We start from the raw sequence: 23,453 nt of genomic DNA on the forward strand, positions 1-23,453 counted from the left end.
GTGCCTGAAGCTTCTGCTTCATTCGAAGAATGTCTGAGGCTTGGAAAAAAGGAGAGAGGATGGGGAAAGGATGATGGGAGGGAGAAAGCAAGGAAGGAGTAAAGGAAGAAAGGATGGAAGGAAGAAGTCTAATCACAGTGAAGTGTTAAATAAGATGGGGGAACTTTCAGGCTCACACATCCATATGGTTACAAGAGTATTTATTGAGTCTAATAAAATGTGTCCAGAAGGATAAGGAGAAAGACACAGAGGATTTGTCATACTTGACTGAAAGTGCAAATGCTGAGGTAAGAAATGCTTATGTTAGTGTTGAAACAAATACAGATAAATCAATGGACTTTGCAACCTCAGGATGACCCCATCTTCATTCCAGACACCTTTCCTGTCACAGGGTACTAAAGCTCTGCATGCTTGACCTGAGTCCACTTTATCTCCTGGATCTTCTGGGGCAGAGTCTTGGTCCAGAACTGCAGCTTTCTGGTCTTCAGTGCTCAGCCCACAGCAGGATGGATGTCCAGCTGCAAGTACTGCTCATCATGTGCCAACTCGGGCCAGTATGGTAGACCCACACTGTTTGGGTTGCTGTGGATGGGTCACGAATAGAGAAGGATAAGGTCACTCTCATCCAAGACTTTGTCCCTTGATTTGGGTCAGAGCAGTGGATGAGTAGGCTAAGGGTCAGAGGGTAAAGAAAAACTGGCCTACTGATAGAGAATACAGGTGTTACCCATTAGTGTCTGGTCCATGTGAAGTAAGGTAAGTTATGTAATTTTGTCTCTCCCTCTCAGATGGAAAATACAAAGAACAGTATTACAATACGATGACTCACCCACTAGGTTTCTGTGAAATGAGCAAAAACTAAAGCTAGAAGGTGTCTGCCTATGTGTGCCCCGAGCTGGAGAAGACTATGGTAGAATTAAGGACCTACACATGCTAATGAGGCACACCCACATGGGAGCCCTGGATGGAGACCCAGACAAAAGGAGTTTGAGGGAGGGGCATATTCTCACCCATGTCTTGCAAAGTTGGCCCAGTACTTCATCATCCTCCTATTCAGCAGCTTCTCATCCTCAGTGAGGTCAACTGTAGACAGAAGGAGACAACGGTCTAAGTCCTAGCTAACTCATGCAGGTGCCAACTCATACTCTACTATAGCAACTATAGCCTGGACCTGAATACTAGGCCTGGTTTAAACAATTCCCTTACCACTTAGAATCTAGGATCTATCGAAGCCTCTACTTGAATTCTCTCAGGATCACTCCTAACACAGTGTGCTCTCATTGCTTCTTGAACAAGGTAGACTAGTAAGGTTCCTATTCTAACCCTGGTAGAGTTTTTGTTTGTTTGTTTGTTTGTTTGTCTTTTTTTCAGCTCAGAAATGTTGAAGACTTGATCCTGTTCTCTCCCACAGCCTCAGTTTCCTCAGCTGGACTGAGAACTCAGAAATCCCTCAAGAACTCATCTGGGGCTCCATTCAGCTCAAGGAAAACAAGGAAGACTCACCTTTCGTGCCCCAGAAGTAGGAGCCAAAGACAAAGGCTAGGTGACCACCATGGTCAGCTCTCACATAGGATGGCCTGACATGCTTGATGAAGCTGGGCTGATGCTGGAACTCATAGAAGTAGACAAGAGCATGGGAACCTGGGAATGAGACACAGGTTGACATAATAATTTCTCACGTGGAGCTTTTAGCCCTCCCAACCTTTGGTGATAAGAAACCTTACTGTAAGATTATCTGGAACCACAGATTACTGGTGAGCTCCGGCTGGAGAACTGACTATGGGAAACCTTTTGTTAAAGAGTGACCCTGGCATTCCCAGATGAGTAGTTGTGATAAGACACCAAGTAAAACTAACATGTTTCCTCCTCTGGACCTAGATAAGAGGCCATTCATTTACTCTAGACAGAAGAATTTACTATGGTAAGTGTATTCAGGTGCCTGGAATCAGAGGCCTGGTAAAGACATGGGTCAGGCCTGACACTACAGAGCTCATCTAGGACCAACAGTTCTGAGCTCTCCCTGCCCTTGGTCTTGTTAAAGATGTACTCACGCTGAAAATGTGCTACTTGGAGTGCAGGGATCACAAACATGAAGTCCTCCATCAACTCTGAGAACTGTGCTTGGAGAGTCTGGGGGTCCTAAACGTCCCCCATGTACTGTTCCATTAGCAGTTCAGTACATTCAGGAGGCAGCATCTACACCATGAAGAATCAGGAAGAATGATGCAAGGTGGGCCCCAGAATAGGTAGGCAGCAACCTCCTTGTAAAGAACATGGCCAGGGATAAGACAAGGTATAGAGGGAAAGGTATGAGCTTTGGGTGGAGCCCACACAGAAGCACACACATACAATATCACTTATTTCTGAGCCTGCCATCTGTGAAGAATATATGGGAATCCTCTCTGTTAGTACAGGATTCAACATTGCTCACCATTTGTGCTGCTATGTTCCTCAGAATAGCTGGCAGGGTATCTCTGGTTATGTTCTTTATGATAAGATCAAGGCCCTTCAACTAGGAGGTAGAAGAGAGTCTTAAGCATAGGATGGTTTGGATCTAGATCAAAGTATCTCTGAGGCCCCACCATCTGCCATTTGAGTTTAGGTTCCCAGAGGCTTAGAACTAGGTCTTACCAAGGGGATTCCCCAGCCACACTCATCACTGTCGACACCAATGATGCTGGGGACAGGGTGAAAATCCACAGAGGCCAACAGCTCCCGAGGGTGCCTAGGTAGGAACATCCCATCTACCACACCAGGGATCATAACAAAGACCTATTGGGCATTAAGAGTCAGTGTTGAAGATCAACCACATAAATATTCTGATGCCCACTGAATATCCACCATATTTTCGTACTTTCTATCTCATCTCTGGGTGCTATGCTCACTGCAGAAGAAATAGGACATCACAATTATTCTATCTTGTTCTTTTTGCACACAATACTAACTGACATCTAACCACAGAGACAAGTTAACTGGTTTGAGTAGTAAATACTGGCAATCCCACATCCTGGTGACCAGGTCCTCCAAGCTACACAATTCTCCCAACCTGGTTGATAGCCAGAATTTCTGCTTCACTCTTGTCTCATAGGCAGTGTACCAGGGCCTCTGAGTCCTTGGCCTCACATCCAGACAGGTTGTCCACCATCTGTAAAAAGCACAGGTAACAGTTGTCTCATCCCTCTCAGAATGGAGCAGAATTTTCTTGATTCCAGTAGCTGTCATTTCCCCAAATACCACATCCTACGGTTTGTTGTGTATGAAAGACTTAAGTGGAATTGTTCACATTTTCAATTGTCTAGAGATGACAGCTGGGAAAGGGGCTGTTCTCCCTGCATAGTGTTTTGTTGTTTTGTTTGTTTTTGTGCATGGTGTTCATGTGGGACAATAGGTATGGTGTGTCATGTTTTGCCTGTGAAGGACAGAGAACACCCTCAAGGGGCACTTGTCACCTTACCCCTTGTTTGCATTTGTCTACACTGACTTAGCTGAACTATGACCTTCCAGGGAGTCTACTGTCTCTACTTCCCATCTGTCCACAGGAGCACTGGGTTTACTGACGCATATTACCACCTCTAGACTTATGTGGGCTCTGGGAGTTTGAACTTAGGACCTCATACTTACACAGCAAGTATTAATACCAGCTGACTATTTCCCTCAATCCATGTGTCCCAGTCAGATTTACTTGTTTATTTATTTTTTGTCAAGTTGACACAAACCAGGAACAACTGGAAAAAGGAACTTCAACTGCAAAAATGCCTCTATCAGATTGGTCCATAGGTGAGTCCAGGCTTTTTCCTTAAGTGACTGATGCAGGAGGGCCCATACCATTGTGGGCAGTGCCACTCATGGGCAGGTGTCCTGGGCTGTATAAGAAAGCAAACTTTGGAAGTCATGGGTAACGAGGCAGTAAGCAGTTTTTCTCCCTGGCATTTGCTTGAGTTCTTGTCTCCAGGTACCTTCATGAGGGCCTACTCTTACTTCCATTAAAGTTGGACTATAAACTGTAAGCTGAAATAAACCTTTTTCTTACCACATAGCTATTGGCCACAGTCTTATCACAGCAATAAAAAGCAAACTTGGAAACCATGCACATGTATTTTTGCCAATGATGGCAGCCACTGTGCGTAGCTTTTCTGTTGTATATCACACTTGGCATACAAAAACCAGAGAGGGATGGATTCTAAATTTTATGCATTTTAGAAATTAATGGAATGAAGCTATTTCCCATGATCCGTGTTCCCCAATTAACAGAATACCATAGTACTACAGGCAAGGACTGAAGCAGCAAAGTAATGGATAGTAGTGTAGAGTGCACTCACTGTGTAGACCACCTCAGATGTGTCAGAGATAAGGTCAGGCAGCAGGGCCACTCCACTCTGCATAATGGCTCCATGGAAGAGTCCTTTGGACATGGGGGACACAACAAGTGAAGACACACTTATGCCACCTGCTGATGCACCAAATATAGTGACCTGGCCAGGGTTGCCTCCAAAGTAGGCGATATTCTGCTGGACCCAGCTCAGGGCAGCCACTTGGTCCAGGTATCCCCAGTTGCCTCTGGCGTGCTGGTCTCCAGTGCTGAGAAGTAGCAGGAACAGGAATCATAGATCTGTCCATGTTCTACTGAGACCCCATTATCCAGCCCAGTCCCAAAATTACCTGAAGAAACCCAGGATACAAAAAAGATACTGGATAGCAACCATTACTATTTCTTCGGTAGCTGCCAGTTTGGATACATCATGCATGGAAGCCGTTCCCATAACAAGTGCACCACCATGGATCCATACCATCACCTGGAGATATCAACACAGATCTCAGAATCACCACACCCAGCCCAGCTGCCTATTAGATTATAAAAGTTTTTGCATTTGTGCAGGTTGACTTACACACAGATCTCCTCAGGATTTCAGGACATGCTCCACAGATGATTGCTCTAGGCCTATAAGCACATTTTAATTCCCACTTCCCCAAACAGAAAATCTCAGCATGAATTAGTGGATCTAGATCACAAGTAGTGCGATCATCACTCATAGACCCATCAAAGTAGAGCAAATAGGAGTGTCTTGAAGAGTGTCTTTCTTGATTGCTATTCAGAAGAGTCATCGGATCCCATTGGCAAAACATATAACCTGCAGCTAGAATTTTTGGTGATGTCAATATGCAGTCCTTGAGTACTTTCTAGAGTGGGTCTGCCAGATTCAAGTTGGCAGAAGAATTCCTGGTTTAATCAAAGACCTAGAGCCTCTTACCTTTAGATTCCCAGTGCTCTGTGTCACACACCCAGGTTTAAGCAGTTCACCATGGCTGGGGTGACCTTCTTGAACCCAATAAGGTAAGACTATTAATCATGGTGTAAACTACAGTGTTCAGAATTACTTTGGCCCTTCCAAGCATCCTGAGAAAGAAACATCCTCTTCCCAAGCTAACCACAGTCCAAGACACTCACAGGTAAGTTAGATCCTTCATGGGCATGAGCTGGTGTATAGATGTTGAGATACAGGCAGTCCTCGGACATAGAAGTGGGAGGCATGTTCAGATTCATCTTCTTTGCCATCTCAATATCCATCAAATCAGTCTGCAGACACCTGTTTTAAAATGGAAGACAGTTAGTTCAGGATATGTAATAACCAAACCTAAGTCTTAGTTTTCACATTCTCTCAGCCACCTTCAGCTACTGCTTTCCATGATGCCCTGATAACCTATGATTCCTCTCTAAAGTCTCTTCCCACCAAGGTAGAGTCCACCAGCTCTGTTGAAATGCTAATAGAGCAGGACTTTCAGGGAGACCTCTGGTCAGATAGTAATATCCTGAGGGCTAGTTGTTGGAGACTGCTGGCAGTCTCTATAAAAATGATTGCCTTCCTGTACTATCTTTCATCACTTCTATACTATTTAAATCCTGGTGTGGCCATTAGTTTTGACTGTTGACTTGACACAATGTAGAATCTACTGGGAAAATAATCTTAATGAGGGATTGTCTAGATCAGTGGATCACAACTTTACAAATTCTTTGACACTTTAACACAGTTCCTCATGTTGTGGAGACCTCTACTGAACTATTTTGTTGCTACTTCATAACTTTCATTTTGCCACTGTTATGAATAGTAATGTAAATATATGATATACAGGATATCTGATATTCGACCTCTGTGGGATAGCACCCCCAGGTTGAGTACCACTGACCTAGATCCTGTTGGTCTCTAAGCGTATCTGTGGCAAATTATCTTGATTATATTCATTGAGATAGGAACACTTGTCCTTTGTAGGAGGTTCCATTCCCTAGGAAGTGGCTTCGGAATTGTATAAGAATGGAGAGTAAGTGAAGCATTAGCAGGAATGCTTATGTCTGTAGTGATATGTAAGTAAAGCCTTTATGTCCGGCTTCAAGTGAAATGCCTTTGTGTCTGAATTTGAGAGAACTGTTTCAGCAAAGCCTTTGCTATGTTTGAGTTAATCAGCAGAGGCTCAGAAATTGTTTTGGTACTGTTTAAGCCTTGAAGAAATGTTTCTCTGGAGAGTCTGTGCTTGGTGCTACTTGAGAACTTGGAGCTACACTGACCTTGGTCCTAAGGCAATCCTAGCAGACCTGGCATTCTTACTTTTGATGACAGCTTGCTATAATCAAAAGGGACTGAGATGTATGTGGGTTGTTTGCTCTTGTGAGTAGCAAGAGGAAGATGACTTTGGTAGTTAGAACATTTCCCAGTCCCAATTAACTTTTTGTATGCTTGAATAAAATAACTGGAGTGTGCCGGGCAGTGGTGGCGCACGCCTTTAGTCCCAGCACTCGGGAGGCAGAGCCAGGTGGATCTCTGTGAGTTCGAGGCCAGCCTGGGCTACCAAGTGAGTTCCAGGAAAAGGCGCAAAGCTACACAGAGAAACCCTGTCTCGAAAAAACAAAAAACAAACAAAAAACAAAACAAAACAAAAAAAAATAACTGGAGTGAGGTAAATGAGTGTCAGTCTTTTCCAAAAACACTGTACCCCTCTGCTCCTTCAGAAAATGAAGGCTGGCATCTTAGTGAGTTTCTCCCCCTACTGCAGCACCTATGACCCAGCATCAAACAATATGCTTCCTTTAGGCTTTCTTCCTTATTGGGGATGTGATGTGATCATCTCCCTTGAATTTCTGTGGTTTCCCACCTATGGTTGATTATAACCTGGAATTGTGACCCATAGCAAAATCTTTCTTCACTACATTGCTTTTGTCAGGGTGCTTTATCACAGCAACAGAAAACAAACTAAGACACTTGGGTATTGGGATGCTGTGCCCACATAGGAACTACAGGAATGAATGGACAATACCACAGGGTAGTGAGACATTCTCCATCTCACTTCCAGACTCTCAAGGTATCTCTTCCCTCTTCGACATAGTCTCTAGATGAAAGCATGTGTACTTGTTTCTTTTCAACCACACATGGACAATAGATGATCACAGTGACTGTGAAGAATGGCCTTAGTCTCTCTCCTCACTGCAGTACCTGCAGCTAAATCCCTATGGGTGCCAAGCTCTGACCCAGGAGCCTGGCACAGTTGTTCTCTAATACTTAGCTCATTCATCAGAAACAAGCCTGGGAGACTGCCCTCAGCACAGACAGAAGCTTCTATAGAGCTGAGATGGAGGAGGCACTGCAGTGTGTCCTAGAGCTCAGGCCGGAAGTCCCCTGGGCCCCAGAACTTACTTGGCTGGATGGGAGGTTCCATCTCTCACACCACTCCATGGCTCAGGGGCCTCAGGGGGAGCAAAGCGCAGAGGTCCTACAGGAGGCTTGGCAAAGGGAATTCCCAGGAAGCTATAGACACCAACATCACTGTCTTTCACATGGACAAGGCTTCCTCTCACCTGTCCTGTGTGTGTGTTCCTGATGGGGCTGGATGAGTCCTGGCCTGTAAGTGGAGAGATGCCTTCAGTTATGACACTTAGGAATTCCTACCTCATTGTCACTGTGGTACATGGGGAATATTAGCTCAGTCCTCAAGGTTAAGTTGTGAGTGGTGAAGATGAGGTCATCTGGATTACCTAGAGCTTTAAACCTTGTCCATTGGCCCTCTTAAAAATTGACAGGGCACTTCCATAGACAACAAAATGACAGGCTCAGAGCTACTTGGAATTATGAAGGAAATATTGTTATTATCCAAGGTCAGAAGGCGCTCTAGCCACAACTACACACAGAGGTGGGACATGTTCCCGATACTCTTCTGTCCTCATTGGCTCCTCAGTACATGGTAACCTTACACAGCTCTGATCATGTGTGTACCACAGGGTCTATCATGTGGTCTTTGGTGGAGGCATTAGGGAGTGCACAAACCCACACTTTCATCTGTCATTTCCACCAGCTCCTCCCTCCCTGGTGCTTCCCTCCCACAAGCTCAGCCTCTGACTCTACAGAACTGGGAGCACTCTGACCCTGGTTCCCTCTGCTCACTTAAACAGACTCACCATGCACGTGGAGGAGGAGAAGCAGGAGCCCACAGGCCACAGCATATAGCCAGGCAGAAAGTCTATCAAGTAGCATGTTTAATTCCAGTCCTAAGTCTGTGCTGCTACAAGATGACACTCTAATAACAACAGGAAACAGAACAGGTGGGCCTTGCCCAGACAGGAATCTGTACCTTTCAGGTGTAGGCGTGGAAATTATTTGAGTTGGACAAAGTTCTTATTGCAGGAGAATTGATAAGGCAGAAACCAAAGGGAGTCAACTGTCAGCAGGCAGGGCAAAGCCACCTCTGTGTTTCTGCTTCTTCCAAGGCCTCTGAGATAGATAGAGCATGGCAGCTGAATGCCTTCTGGAATGCCAGGATCCCTGTCCTTGAACATGGAGTCACCATAGTGTAAGGACAGAAGCTGTAAGTGTGATCATCATCCTCAAGACTCCTCTGTGCTGTCGGGACTTAAAGAGTAGTAAGTCCACCCTTAGGGTCCCTAGTCCTTATGGTGATCTTAGGATCTGGAGGTCCCCTCCCTGTCAGGTCATGCTGGTTTCTTTGAAAGACACTGAAATTCTGGCTCCTCTTCCTGAGTGTGCAGCAGTTCAATAACACCTTCAGGCCCTAGTGCAGGGGTTCTCAAACTCTCTAATGCTATGACTCTTTAGTACAGTTTTGCATGTTGTGGTGACAACGATAAAGTCAGAATAATTTAATATTCCAAGAGATGAAGGAGAGTGATTGTGTCACAAGGACCCAAAGAGTTTATGGGGATCTGTGAGAGTTAGAAATAACCTTCCTTACATGGACAGGTACTCAGGGAGACAGGGATAGGATGTTCTTCTCCTGGTCATTTCTGGACCTTCTGATGCCCCCATCTCACTTCCAGGACACACCTCACAGTCATATTTACAAACATGTTCACAGATGTCCAGAGCAGGTAAATATGAACCTCATAGTATCTTAAGGCTCTACAGGAGAGGTGGGAAGAAACTTCAACCAATTCCAACAACAACAACAACAACAACACACACACACACACACACACTCACATACACACACACACACACACACACACGCACACTCACACACTCACACACACACGCACACTCACACACACACACACACACACTCACACACTCACACACACACTCACACACACACACCATTGTCTGTGCCAGCACTGACGTGAGAGCTGCTGAGAGAAGCACAGATGTGACCTGCACACAAAATGGCGGCTTCTGTGGTGGGATCAGGAAATGAGGAGATGACACAAAGTCTCCCTCTGACCTAGACAACCTCCGTGCTCTAAGTGTGGACATTGGGTGAAGATAAGGGTTTGGACTCCATGGGTTTGTTAACTCTTCTTTACCTCAGAAAGTGTCCTGACTGGATGCTGTGCAGTCTTAAGCAGTCCTGATCCTCTCTGTCTGAGAGTGCAGGGAGGTGTCCAGTGAGACCCTCCTTCTGCTGTGTGTGTCATCTCTACCAGCTCCCACCTCCTCATCACCTCCCCTCCCACAGCACCACGTTCTCACACTGCAGAATTAGGCAGACATGATGAGTTACAACAAGCGAAGTTAAAAGCCCCAAATCAGCCCAGTGACTCTTCTGTTGCAGCCCTCCCCATCTGACCCACATGAATCAGCATCTTCGGTGCCACCTTTGTGGATGAGGACAGGGCAGCAGCCACTCACAGCCACCCACAGCAACTTGTCAACATCTTTCTGAGTCAGGTGTGACTTGCTGCCTACACACAAGACTTACCAGACAGCATCTTTGTCCATGTGTCTCACTGAGGGCTCCTGCCTGTGATACCTGACAGTTATTGCAACAGACAAAACCTACAGAAATAGTCTTGCTTAGAGCCTGCCTACACCCAAATGCTTTATCTTCTGTCCGTGAAACCCTGTGTAATCGGGCAAAATGTCCTTCTGACTGGAAGCTAAAAGGCAATATTCCAGACCAAGAGTCATTGGTGAAAATCACATTAGGTGGACATATTTCTTCTCTTTCTGCCTTTTGTTTTTGTTTTGATTTTTGAGACACAGTATTTTATGGAGTCCAGATGGCCTGCTATCTCAGCTTCTCAGATTCTGGGTTTATAGGTGTGTCACAAAATATGCACCCAATACATTCCTTCTAAGTAATCCTTGGTGTTGTTTGTAAGCCTCTGCAATTCTAGTGTTCCCATGGATGACACAGGCCATGATGAGACAGAAGAGAATAGGATCCATGCCATCCTTCTTACACTTGTCACTGACTCTGAGCCCAGGAATCCCAACATAGAATAATTTACACAGTAGCCATGAGTGAGTCAGGCAGATCTTCATACATGGAGAAGCCTGGTGACCTCCCAGAGCCTAGTGCCCCACAGCAGGGTTCACGAGTTAGGTTTATTGGTCAACAAACTTTTCACTATCAAATTGCAGAGGTCCTCAAGAAGATCAACAAGGTTTACACTAGGAGAGTATAGGTGTTGCACACACACACACACCCTACCCCTTTTGGCTCAACTTCTGATAAGGGCCTGAGAGTTGCTGAGAGGTCCAGATCACACATGCCCTTTGCTCTGGAATCCAACCTGCTCTTGCATGACTGTGCATAATGAAGGGAACCCAGGGAGGTATGTGTGGTACCAGGAACTTCTGTATGCCTAATACCTCTGTACTTTTAAAGAATGCCAGGCCACTTTTCTGTCCTTGGGACTGACACAGTCAGAGATTTCTGGCAGCATGGATGTTTTATATCATTATTATCCACAAGTCCAGGAGCAGTCACAGCTACAAAAGCACTGAAGGAAAAGATGCATCTGTTCGTTTATCCCCTGACCTGCAGGTGCAGCGCAACTCAGATCCCCTACTACTGGGCTGGCTTCTCAGTATGGGCGACCTCCTCCTGTATAGTGATGCTTTGCTTGGGAGAAGGCTACCCTGTGGGCTTTGGTCTTGGCAAAGTTATTGAACTGAACTTACAAGCAGAGGTTACAAGAGCCAGTGGGTAGCAGATAGGGCCAAGCAACATCCAACATTCCTGCCTTGCCTTTAGTGTCTGTGGAAGGCACAGCAAGGCTCCCAAGGTCATTCTAGAATGCCAGAAATTCTCTATTTATCCTGGAGTCACTGTTTTCACAGTCCTTTCAGTAACAAGCCCAGGGCAGGTATTGGGTGGAGAGGAGGCTGCAGAAAGCGGTAACTGGAAATATCAGGAGGCTTCTCTAGTAGATGCATGCTCAAGATGTCACAGGTGGAGAATGGGATGCAGCTCTGAGAAAGGTGACATGGATTGAAGAGAACCGCATGTGCATGCCCACCACCCTGAAAACTGCTCCCTGCTTCCAGAACTTACAGTTTCCTGAATTCACCTTCAGGTCCCTCATCCATTGCAGTCGTGATTTTGAGTCTACACATCACCCTCCCTGTTCAAACACAGCTGTTTCATTGAAACACACTGCAAACCTGGCACCTCTGAAGTACCTATCCCTTATCAACTCCATCTCCACACTGCCTTCCTCTCATGCCAGCTCCTACATCGATCAAGTTCACAGTCCTTTATCTACTTAACAAATGTTTAGCCGGGCGGTGGTGGCGCACGCCTTTAATCCCAGCACTCGGGAGGCAGAGCCAGGCGGATCTCTGTGAGTTCGAGGCCAGCCTGGGCTACCAAGTGAGTCCCAGGAAAGGCGCAAAGCTACACAGAGAAACCCTGTCTCGAAAAACCAAAAAAACAAATAAACAAACAAAAAAAAAACAAATGTTTAATGGGGACATTCTGTTTCTAGTCCCTGGGATTAGCTAGGCTTTCAGACCCTTTCATACAGTTCTCTAAATAGGAGCTTCAGAATCACGAAGAACCTTGGCAGGTTACATCAAAGAATCCAGGATCAGGAGCAGCTCCAACCTAGCTGAGCCTGACTTTCTGGAGGGTGTGGTGTGGGATCAGTTTAGACAACCTGAAGTTCTGTCTTAGTTAGGGTTTTTATTGCTGTGAAGAGACACCATGACCATGGCAACTCTTATAAAGTAAAACATTTAATTGTAGTGACTTGTTTACAGTTTCAGAGGTTCAGTCCTATCATCATGACCGAGAGTGTAGTGGATACAGACAGACGTGGTGCTGGCTACATCTAGAAAAAAAGGAGCTGGAAGTTGACTGATTCACTGGGTAGTATCAAAGCCTTCCCACACAATGAGAAAGTTCCTCCAGCAAAGCAATATCCACTCCAGCAAAGCCACACCTCCTAATAGTGTCACTCCCTATGAGATTATGGGAGCCAAATATATTCAAAGTACCACAAGTGCCAGCTGAGCATTGGTTTTGTCTCCATCTTTCCAATCCCCAACAGTCTTGGGCACCTGCAGCCTGGCACAGCAGAACTTCCTCCTTTCTCCTAGCATAGCACAGCCATGGCTTCTCCTGCCTCCTCCAGTCAGCAAGGTTTGCTGTCATTCCACTGTAGCCCCTTCAATGTCCTCTTATCCAGTTTGTGGTCCCAGACCTTTAAGACAGATGTTCTCTTTATTCTGAATTTTCTGACCCAGGGAATTGGTGGGCTGTGGGGCTGAGAGATACCCTGAGAGATGCTCCCATATCTGGGTGAAGAAACCAGTTCCTCCATTTTCTGTGTATCCTGCTGCTTCATTCAAGGCTGAACTCCAACATCATGTCAAGGGGAAATGTCTTCTGCCTCTTACAGAACACCATTCAAAGAACATGCATTGATGCTTTTCCAAGATAAAATGCTTCTTGGTGCATTTCTATGTGTATGGAGTGGTTATGGAAATTTCCATATACATAAATACTCAGCAGACAACAACAACAAAAAAATAGTTCTTCTGTAGCCTCACCTCACCACTTGAAGTGCTAATGGACATGCCTATACCTGTTTCTCATTTTAAGAAACCACTTTGGAAGAGAAATAGATGACTTGATGAACTGTTTTGAATGGCAATTATAGATAATATTTAATTTACAGATGTAGTGGGTGGAGACATTTTCAGTTGTTGGCTACTTTGGTAGTTAGTATGGGACCTTTAGGTGCTTGTTCTAAAAACTTTTATGCCTCATATTTATATATTGAAGCCTAATGTCCAGCACGATGATTTTATTGATTGGGACCTTTAGTTAGTGGCCATGTCATGAGCACAATTGTCTCTTCTGATTAGGGACCAAACATCAGCAATGTTTGACCCAGAGAGTTAGCCCTCACCACACAGTAAATAGGCTGACATCATGACCATGAACTTCATGGTCACCAACCTTGGGGGCAAATTTCTGTTTATAGGCCACACAGCTCATGATTCATACTCACATGTATATGTATTGCACTCATGTGTATTTCGATACACGTCCTTATGGAACAGATTTACTCTTGAGCTCATGAAATCTTCTTCCCTCAGTCTACCTTGTATATGGGATTATATTTACCACAGCACTCAGATTACAGCTAATCATGACTTGTTTATGATATTTGAAATTTATTAAGATACTGGGGCTGTGGTTAATGAGGTAGGTGTTCCTTAAGCTACTTATAGATGTAAGAAATAGAGGACTTGCTGAGAGATGGGCAGAGGAGTTTGACACCACCCCACCTCCATTGTAGTCAATATTCCATAAAGCTTCTGATTCACATGAGGAGATTTGGAACTTGGAGAAAAGGAGAAAGAGGATGAGGAGGAGCTGAGGTAAAGAAGGGAGTAAGAGATGCAGGTACAGTGGGGGATGAAGGAAGCTTGACATCCATTGCTGCTCACACAAATACATTGTCATGAGGGAACTCATTTTAGGTGCCCACATTGTCTTCCTTGTGAGACCATACTCAAGGGTAGAAAATCTGAGCTTGCTTTACCCAGCAGGGCTGCATAAGGAGATGATTTGACCACAGGTGTGTTTACCAGGTATTTGGAAGGGTCTACACTTGGCTGTACACTGTGCTTTGATCTTGCAAGGAGAAAGTCTTTTGCCTCTCCCCTTAGCATATTATAAAAAGCCCATTTGAATAAAGGACTGGGCAAGTGGGTATTGACCCAGGGCCCTCCCTTAGCTATCCTGTGTCTCTGTCTTTTCTCTCCATCTACATTTCTATCTTTCTACCTAATATTTTCTTATCCCTCTCTCCTCCACCTAAGAACCCATCAAAAGATGGGGAAAGGTGGGAGCTGGTCTCCCATGGGCTCCCATATGGCAACTGAATGTGAAGCTTGGGTGTGGAGGATAAAGAGAAGGAACACCACAGGATAAGTGGGCATGCTCGAATAATTATTGGGGTGCAGTGATTTTCTTTACTTTGGGAGTAAAATTGTAAATATAGAACAGGGTAATAATAGGTTGCAGCAAGTATATATATATGTGTGTGTGTGTGTGTGTGTGTGTGTGTGTGTGTGTGTGTAAAGTTATATATAGGTAAGTTATAAAAGTTTTTGTAAAGTTTGAGAAATATAGGCTTTAGGTAACAGAATATGTGAAGGTTTAATAGAAAGTAACTTAGAGTAGAGTAGGTATTGCCCAGCATGGGGCCTGAGATGCAGAAATCAGAGTGCAGGACCAAGCAGCTACTGCAGAGTTGGCAGTCTGAGAGTGGCTTCAGGAGCCCCTATGTAAGCAGCAGCAACAAGAGCAGCAGCTGACCTAGCATCGTTATCACTGAGACTCAGGAGGCATCATCAAGTTACAGGCAGCAGATGCTGAGAGAGCCAGCACAAGTAGTGAGGGTCTGTGTGCTTTCTGCCATGGAAGAGCCACAGTGAGGAGAGCATAGTCAGCTAGGGTGTTTGTGGGGACTGACATGGCTGGAAGCTATGCTCTGCAACCTTGATGAGCCGAGCAGAAATGTCCTGGGAGAGCATGCATGGAGAGCCAAGTGGGTAGCTGGAGGGTGAGTGAGCAGGGCACCTTGGCCACTGCATGAGAAACAAAGCTTCTGGGGGAAAATGTCCATGGGGAGCACATCAGGAGGGCCAGAGAGCAGGTGCCTCCAAGTCTGAGTGTGTTCCGGGAACACCAGGGTCCCTGTGAAGATGAGGGTGAAACAGTGGTGGAGGTAGTGCTGTGAACCCAAGGGGGAACTGCTGGCTGACAGAACACCCAGATGAGATGTGCCCAGGCATGGAGAGTGCAGTGGAGGTTTTGAAATCCTCCCTGCAATGGAGAGCAGAGGGTCTGAGTCCCTGGCAGCAGTGACTGCAGAGCAGGAACTGCTAAGTGAGGCAGAGCCATGCTCCAGGCTGAACCTCAGAGATGCACTGAAAGCCAGGCCAGCCAGGAGCTCCCAGTGGCAGGGTGAAGCAGAGCCATGGAGCTGCCCTGAGGGCGGCATTTGGCTGTGCAAGCAAGGCAGTGCACAAAGGATGCAAGGCCACAGGCAGGGCAGGTAACTGAACTGGGATGCAGCAGCTTCTACTGGCCTAGGCAGGGATTCCTCTGGGACCCAGGGTACTGAATGAGCCATAGCTCATAGTAACAGGGAGGAACCTTGAGCCCCTGCAGTGCGGGGCTATTCAGAGTCCTTGAGCCTCAGGACACCTGGGGCTCTAGGCTGGCTGGCCTGAGACAGGAGGCACAGACAGATTAGGACTGTAAAAAAGCTAAATGGAGAAGGAGTCAGCAGCCAAAGTCTTGCAGCTTCTGTTTGCTGGTGGTGAATAAATGCATGGTTCCTTTAAGAGACAGCTTCTTGGTTCATGCTGAGTACATGGAGATCTCTTTCAAGAAGTCTGCAGCAGCTCAGCTGCAGAGTGATGCCATCTTTGCCCCAAAGCAAATTTCCTAGACAAAAGCTCCCAGTCCAGTGCCACTATAGCTGAGAGTGAACTTTCAGAGATTCTTGTTTGAACTGGGTTGTTGCATTCAAGGCAACTGCAACAAAATTTTGGTTGTGAGTTGCTTCATATTGGGAGTTTTTCACTTCAAATTCATTATGACTTGTACAGCTATACAAAGACTTCAGGGCAGCTGAAAAGCCAGGTCCCGATCTTGAGCTTTCAGTGGAATGTTAAGACTGGTATTAGAACTGGCTTATTGAACTTTTCAGACTTAAGAAATAGGATGGACAGGAGTGGTTCCATTTCAATACAACTGTTTCGTGTATGCATGTATGCTTTGTTAACTGTGGTGACTCATGAACTGGTTTGTGTAAGAAAGGAACTGTTTAGAAATGGAACTGTTTTGTGTAGAAATGGAGAAGTTTCAGTTTTTTTTCTATCCAAGCTCAAGATGATGCTTCAAAAAATATATAATAAGGGGGAGTTTTTATACTCCACAGTCTCTTTAATTTAAAAAAATGGAACTGATGTGTAGGGTTGGGATAAAGATTTTGCTGCTGGAATGGAGCAGTTCAAGTGCAAAAAACATTTTCTTGTTCTTTGTACAGATAATGTTAGCCTGTATTAATGTACCCCATGTTTTGTTAGCAAGAAATACAAAAGGTTCTATTAAGAAATTGCTTTTAGATGTTTGCTAAAGTTAATGAAGTGTAGATAGTTCTATTATGAGTTGGCTTTTGGATGTAAATTTGTTAGAATTTTAATTGTGTATAGTAATATTCATACTAGAATTATGATGTTAACCTGTTAATGTTAATGAACCATGGTATGGTGATGCTAAGGACTCCTTAGATTTGATGTGGTTGCATCAGAAGTTTATCAACTTAAAAAAGTGATGCAGCCAAAACTAAAAAGGCCATTCCATCTTGACCATCCTTTATTCCTTTATTAGGAGGTATTACAGCAATGGGAGCATATGTCTTGCTATGATTATTTGTAACATGAGTCTTAACAGGTATTATTAATAAAATCAAACCCAAAAGCCAGGTATTGGGGTGAATGCTAGAAGATCAGAGAAGCAGAACAAGCCACAGCTTCCTCACCTTGCCAATTCCTCAGCTGATCCTGTTTCCTCAGACTGGAAGCTTCTGTGTCCTCATCCAAATGGACCTCAGCTGAACTGCTTCTAAAAGCCTAAAAGCTTAACCAACTCTAGTTCCTGGTTTTCATGCCTTATATACCTTTCTGCTTCCTGCCATCACTTCCTGGGATTAAAGGCATGTGTCACCATGCCTGGCTGTGTCCAGTGTGGCTTTGAACTCACAGAGATCTGGATGGATCTCTGCCTTCAGAATGCTAGGATTAAAGGTGTGTATGTGTGCCACCATTTTCTGGCCTCTGTATCTAGTGGCTGTTCTGTTCTCTGACCCCAGATAAGTCTATTAGGGTCCACAATATTATGGGGAACACAATACCACCACAATTATTCAGGGCATTTTTTATATATTATTAAGAAAGGGGATTTGTGGGGGCCCACAGAGGCTCCCTAGTAAGACCTTAATCAAGGACAGAGAATCTGAGCTCACTTTACCCAGCAGGGCTGCATAGTAGGATGATTTGGCCATGGGCTTGGTTATCAGGAGTTTTGAAGTGTCTACACATGGCTGTATGTTGCACTTTAATCTTGAAAGGGGAAGATCTTTTGCCTCTCCACTTGGCAGTGTATAAAAAACCCATTAGCATAAGTTTCAAGGTGGCTGAGTATTGACCCAGGGCCCTCCCAAAGCTATCCAGTGTCTCTGTCTTTCTTGTTATCTCCAGCCATATTTCTATCTAATACTGATTCATTGCTCTCTCCTCCCCCCAAGAACCCTTTGACAGGTGGAAGCTGATCTCTCATGGACTCCCATGATTGTGAACACAATGGGAGCTACTAGGTACAACTATTTTTGGACAGAGAAAATACTCAGCTAATGTGAAGCAGTGGTGTATGCATTCTGCCCTTGAAGTCTTCAGCAAAAAAGAATAAAAAAGAAATTTCTAAGTATCTCTATGATGTTTATTGCATTCCTAGAGCAGACAGAACAGGAGCTCTGAGAGTGAGGGCTGGAGTAGAGGACCAGGATGGGGAGAATAAAGGAAACTCACTACATAGACCACCTCAGACTGGGAGAAGAGACTAGGCATCATGGCCACTACACTCTAATATAATGGCACAATGGAAAAGTCCTTGGGACATGGGAGATCCAACAAGTGAAGACACACTTGTGCCACCTGCAGACTTACCTAAAATAGTGACCCAGTCAGGGTTGCCTCCAAAGTGGGCGATGTTCTGCTATATCCAGCGTAGGGCAGCCACTTGGTCCAGGTAGCCCCAGTTGCCTCTGGCATGCTCATCTCCAGTGCTGAGAAGTGGCAGGGACAGGAATTACAGGGCTGTCCTGTTTCTGCTCAGCTCCCATTTCCCTGCCCAGCCTTGGGCTCACCTGAAGTAACCCAGGACACCCAGGCAGTACTGGATAGTGACCACCACTATGTCCTCAGTGGCTGCTAGCTTAGATCCATCATACAGAGAAGCCACGCCCATAACCAGTCCACCACCATGGATCCATACCATCACCTGGTAAAAATAAAATAAGAGATCACTCCTCTTACCCAGCCCAAGTGCCACCTGTTGTCTAGAATATTCATTGCTGTCTCTGAAGCTGCCCAAGTAGACAGCCCAGCTGTCATGATCTCTTGAAGGATCCAAATTCCATCAGGAAGGAAAGTCTCTTGACCCTTATTTTGCCTCATGTACCAAAGTCATCTCTAATAGTCCAGGAGACCTTCAGAGAAGGAAAGATGTGTAACATGTGGAAATAAAACAAGTGCCCTCCATTTATTGGCCAACCAGATAACTCAATTTTTATGACATAGATGATACAAAGCTCATCTCTAGGAAATCTGAGTGCATTTTCTGGGCACAAGTCCTGAATTTATTAAGCTACAGAGTCTGACTTCTCAGTGCCACCAGGGATTTCTGTCCCTAAGCCCATGAGTTAAATACCTAAGGTTGGTAAGAAGGCATTCATGGACATAGTATGAGGGTCTATACTGAAGCAAAGCCCAGACTGATCTTAGCCCTCTATATTCCTTCAGAGGAAATGTCCTTCCACCTCTAGTTGGCCATGGCCTGACACACACAGGCAGGTTGGAGCCCTCAGAGGCATGAGCAGGTGAGTAGATGCTGAGGTACGGGCAGTCTTCAGAAATAGAAGGAAGAGGTGGGATGCTTTTTAACAGAGTCTCAGCTAATGCACTCATTTCAGTGATACTCTGTAGACACCTATTGACAATGGTAACCAATTAACTGTTCCAAGGACTGAGTATTAGTTAGAGCCAGAACCTGGGTAGATTTGCTCCTAGAAAACTACCTGCTGGAAATATGAGGTCACTTGCTAAAGTCCCTTTTGGGGCTGGAGTGACAGCTCAGTGGTTAAGAGCAATGACTGCTCTTCCAGAGGACCCAGATTAGATTCCCAGCACCCACATAACCACATAACAGCTCACAACATCTGTAACTCAAGTCTCAGGGGATCTGAGGGCACTGAATGCACATGAAGCACAGGATACATGCATTAAAACACCCAAATACACAAAATAAATCAATAAATAAGTAAGTAAGTAAATAAATAAATAAATAAATAAATAAATAAATAAATAAATAAAATAAAGTCATTCCTCCACAGATAAAGTCCACAGGCTCTGGGGAAGCTGGGATGGAGCCCAGACCTCCAACTAGATACTTGGGTGATCTTATATCCTACTTATTGGGAAGTCAGGAAGTTGAGGGCCCTGTGAGTCTCCATGGCAGCCTTTGACCATGGGTTTTGACATTTTTACCACTTTTCTCAGTCTCCATTAGGCTTGAAACAGGTGAGCTGACCCTACAGTGCTATAAAATAAATGGGTATGAATTAGTTTCCCACAAGGTAGTAAGACCATCTTCATCTAAAGTCTCCATTTTCAGGGTTCCTCATCTCTCCCACAGGCCTCCTCATGGTCAGCACATGCACTTGTTCTTGTCAAATGACATCTGCTCATATGGGTTGGCACAGTGAGTGTGGAGGGTACAGTCCTTTGGGGACCACTGCTTCACTGTCTACGATTCTTCAGTCTCTGCTACAAAACTCAGGAGTTCTTCTGGTTAAGTGGTGGAGCCTAATCTCCTCCCAGAGACATTTCCCCTAGTGCCAGAGACACAGGACATAACCTGATTCTCAAGACAAATGTGCCTGTGCTCCCATCTGCAGTCCTCAAGATTAGCTCCTTGTGTGTGCCAAGCACTGAACCTTGAGCCTGGCACAGGATTCCATTCCATTCAGAACCTCAGCAGGCCACTGGGAAAATGTAAGTGGGAGTCTCCCTACTCCATGAAAAAGGGGAACTGGATGTGGGATGGAGAAGTAAGAACCACTGCAGCCGAGACATCGCTCACAACACTAGCCCACTCCCGGGCCTGAAGTCTACTGGATCCCAGAAGAGCTTACATGGCAGGATAAGAAGTTCCATCCCTCACACCACTCCATGGTTCAGGGGCTCAGGAGGAGCAAACCGCAGAGGTCCTACAGGTGGCTTGGCAAAGGGAATTCCCAGGAAGGTGTGGACTCCCATGTTGATATCCTCCAAGTGGACAAGGCTACCCTGCACCTGTCCGGTGTGTGTGTTCCTGATGGGCCTGGATGAGTCCTGGCCTGTAAATAAAGAGGTGACAAATGGGTTAGTCTGCCCAATCAGCCACTTTTGTTGCTCTGTTCTTTCTAACCTCTTCTTGGCCTCATCAAAAGACCCTGTGCTGTGGGATGGTCTGTATGTCAAGTGGTGTGTTGCTGATTGGTCAATAAATAAATCACTGATTGGCCAGTGGCCAGGCAGGAGTATAGGTGTGACAAGGAGGAGAATAAAGCTGGGAAGTGGAAGGCTGAGTCAGAGACACTGCCAGCCACCACGATGACAAACAGCATGTGAAGATGCCGGTAAGCCACAAGCCACGTGGCAAGGTACAGATTTATAGAAATGGATTAATTTAAGGTGTAAGAACAGTTAGCAAGAAGCCTGCCACGGCCATACAGTTTGTAAGCAATATAAGTCTCTGTGTTTACTTGGTTGGGTCTGAGCGGCTGTGGGACTGGCAGGTGAGAGAGATTTGTCCTGACTGTGGGCCAGGCAGGAAAACTCTAGTTACAACTCTGGACTGAAAATACAGCCTTTACGTATTTTCTGCCTTACAGTCTTCACTGAAGTACCTCCAAGTCTAGTCCATTAACCAGACTCAACTAAGAACCAAGGGACTCAAGGACATCATTCAGCCCTATGAGCTTCCTGCACTGTGGATGAGACAGGCCTGGGAGGTATAGAAGGGATGGGACATGGATCTTTTTCATCTTATAGTTGTCAGTGATTCTGGGTCCAGACATTCAAACAAACAACATTTAAAATAACAGCCATGAGTGAATCTGGCAGAACCTCCTTTCTAGAAGGTGCTGGTGACCTCCTAGACCTCTGGCAAAAACTGGGAAGAATCTCAGGCTGAGGTGAGTGCAGTCTCCTAGTGAGGATGCCTGTCTAGAGGTCACCAGAGTTCACACTAGGAGGATTTATGGTAAGGGGCATCTAGGGTTGCACACACACCCTGAGCACAGTACCCTCCTGACTCAGCTCTTATAAGGATCTGAAAATTGTAGATGCACCCAACAGACGTGCTAGTTGCCCCAGAAACCAAGCCCCAGGTAAGGAACATGGAGAAGGGAACCCAGATTTCTAGGTACAACTGTAGGTTGTAGGACTGGGACTGTCTGCATACCTTAGTGACAGCCAGTACCTTATGCAGGGCCTTTATGGAGTGCCATGGCATGTCTCTATTCTGAGAGTGACACATGAGGACTCTTCAGCAGCATGAAGTTATGCTGTTATTATCCAAGTCAGTAGCAGCTACAGTTTCAGCAACACAGAGAGAAAATGTCCCCTCTGCTCCTCTGACCTTTAGATCCAAAGCAACTGAGAGCTCATCATACTGGGGTAGCTCCTCAGTATTGGAGGTCCTCTGCCTTCCCGACCCCTTGTTTGGTAGAGGGGCTAATCTCTGGGCATTTGTAGGGTATTAGGAAATGAACATTTCCCACACTGCCATCTCCACCGGCTCTTCCTCCCTGGTACTTTCACCACTGCAATCTCAGCCAACAGCTCTTATGAAGTTTTGCCAGCTTGGACATGGGCCCCCATTCCAACCTAGGTAGTCTCACTGTGCACGGAGAAAAGAAGCAGAAGCCCATGGGTCAGAGAATTCAGCCGTCTAGGAAGTCTGTCTGAAGGCATGATTAGCTCCCAGTCCTGAGTCTGTGCTGCTGTGTGTGATGGACTTCGTGTTAATGTCACAAATATATGAACCTTGCCAGGGCAGGAACTTGGAACCAGATGAGAAGAGGCAGAATAGGAACAATGGGGTAGGACAGGCCAAGGACCTTGAACTCTCCCATAAGCCCAGTCTCTGACTTTGCAGAATTTGGCAGCTCTGACTCTAGTCATTCCCCATTGCCAGCTTAGTGAGCCTTACCCTGCACATGGAGGAGGAGAAGCAGGAGCCCAAAGACCAGGGCATTCAGCCAGCTTTGAAGTTGTTTCAGTGGCATGATCAGCTCTCAGACTGGAGTCTGTGTTTCTACATAGGATGTCCACGTTACACAAACAGGAAGCAGAATCGGTGGGCCTTGTCTAGGCAAGTTTAAGTCCAAAGGATGTAGGCGGGAACTTGGTGTGGTAGGGCAAAGTCCTCATTGTAGGAGAACTGTTTAGTCAGAATGACAGGAGACAATGGCCAGGAGGCAGGGCAAGTCACCTATGCTATTTCTGTTCTCTCTTTGACCTCCTGGAAAGGCACACCATGGATTCTGAAGATCTTCTGGGATACTAGGAACCCAGTCCTCATTCCTGGGCAAAGAGCTGTAAAAGGAGAAGTCAGAGGGCTTCTGTGAGTAAGTATTCACTCAAGATGTCACTGCAGACACAGGAAAATGCAGGAGCTCTGAGTGTGATCTTCATCCTCAAGATTTCTCTGTGCTTTGAGAATCAGATTACTGAGCCTGCTTCCAGACTCCGTAGTCCCTACAATTAACTTAGGGTCTACTTGGACACCTCCCTGTTAAGTCACAGTTGTTTGACCAAAACACACTACAATTCTGGTTCTTTTAAAGTCCATAGCTCCTATTCACTCCACCCTCATGATGT

At 45.5% G+C, this 23,453-nt stretch overlaps 1 pseudogene; it reads right to left on the bottom strand.

Annotated features, from left to right (window-relative positions):
* Positions 1-395: 395 nt before the first annotated feature.
* On the bottom strand, positions 396-22,858 carry LOC131910722 (liver carboxylesterase-like; annotated as a pseudogene).
* Between the last annotated feature and the right edge of the window lie 595 nt (positions 22,859-23,453).

The sequence above is a fragment of the Peromyscus eremicus genome, chromosome 5 (genome assembly GCF_949786415.1).
Source record: "Peromyscus eremicus chromosome 5, PerEre_H2_v1, whole genome shotgun sequence".
Classification (NCBI taxonomy): Eukaryota; Metazoa; Chordata; class Mammalia; order Rodentia; family Cricetidae; genus Peromyscus; species Peromyscus eremicus.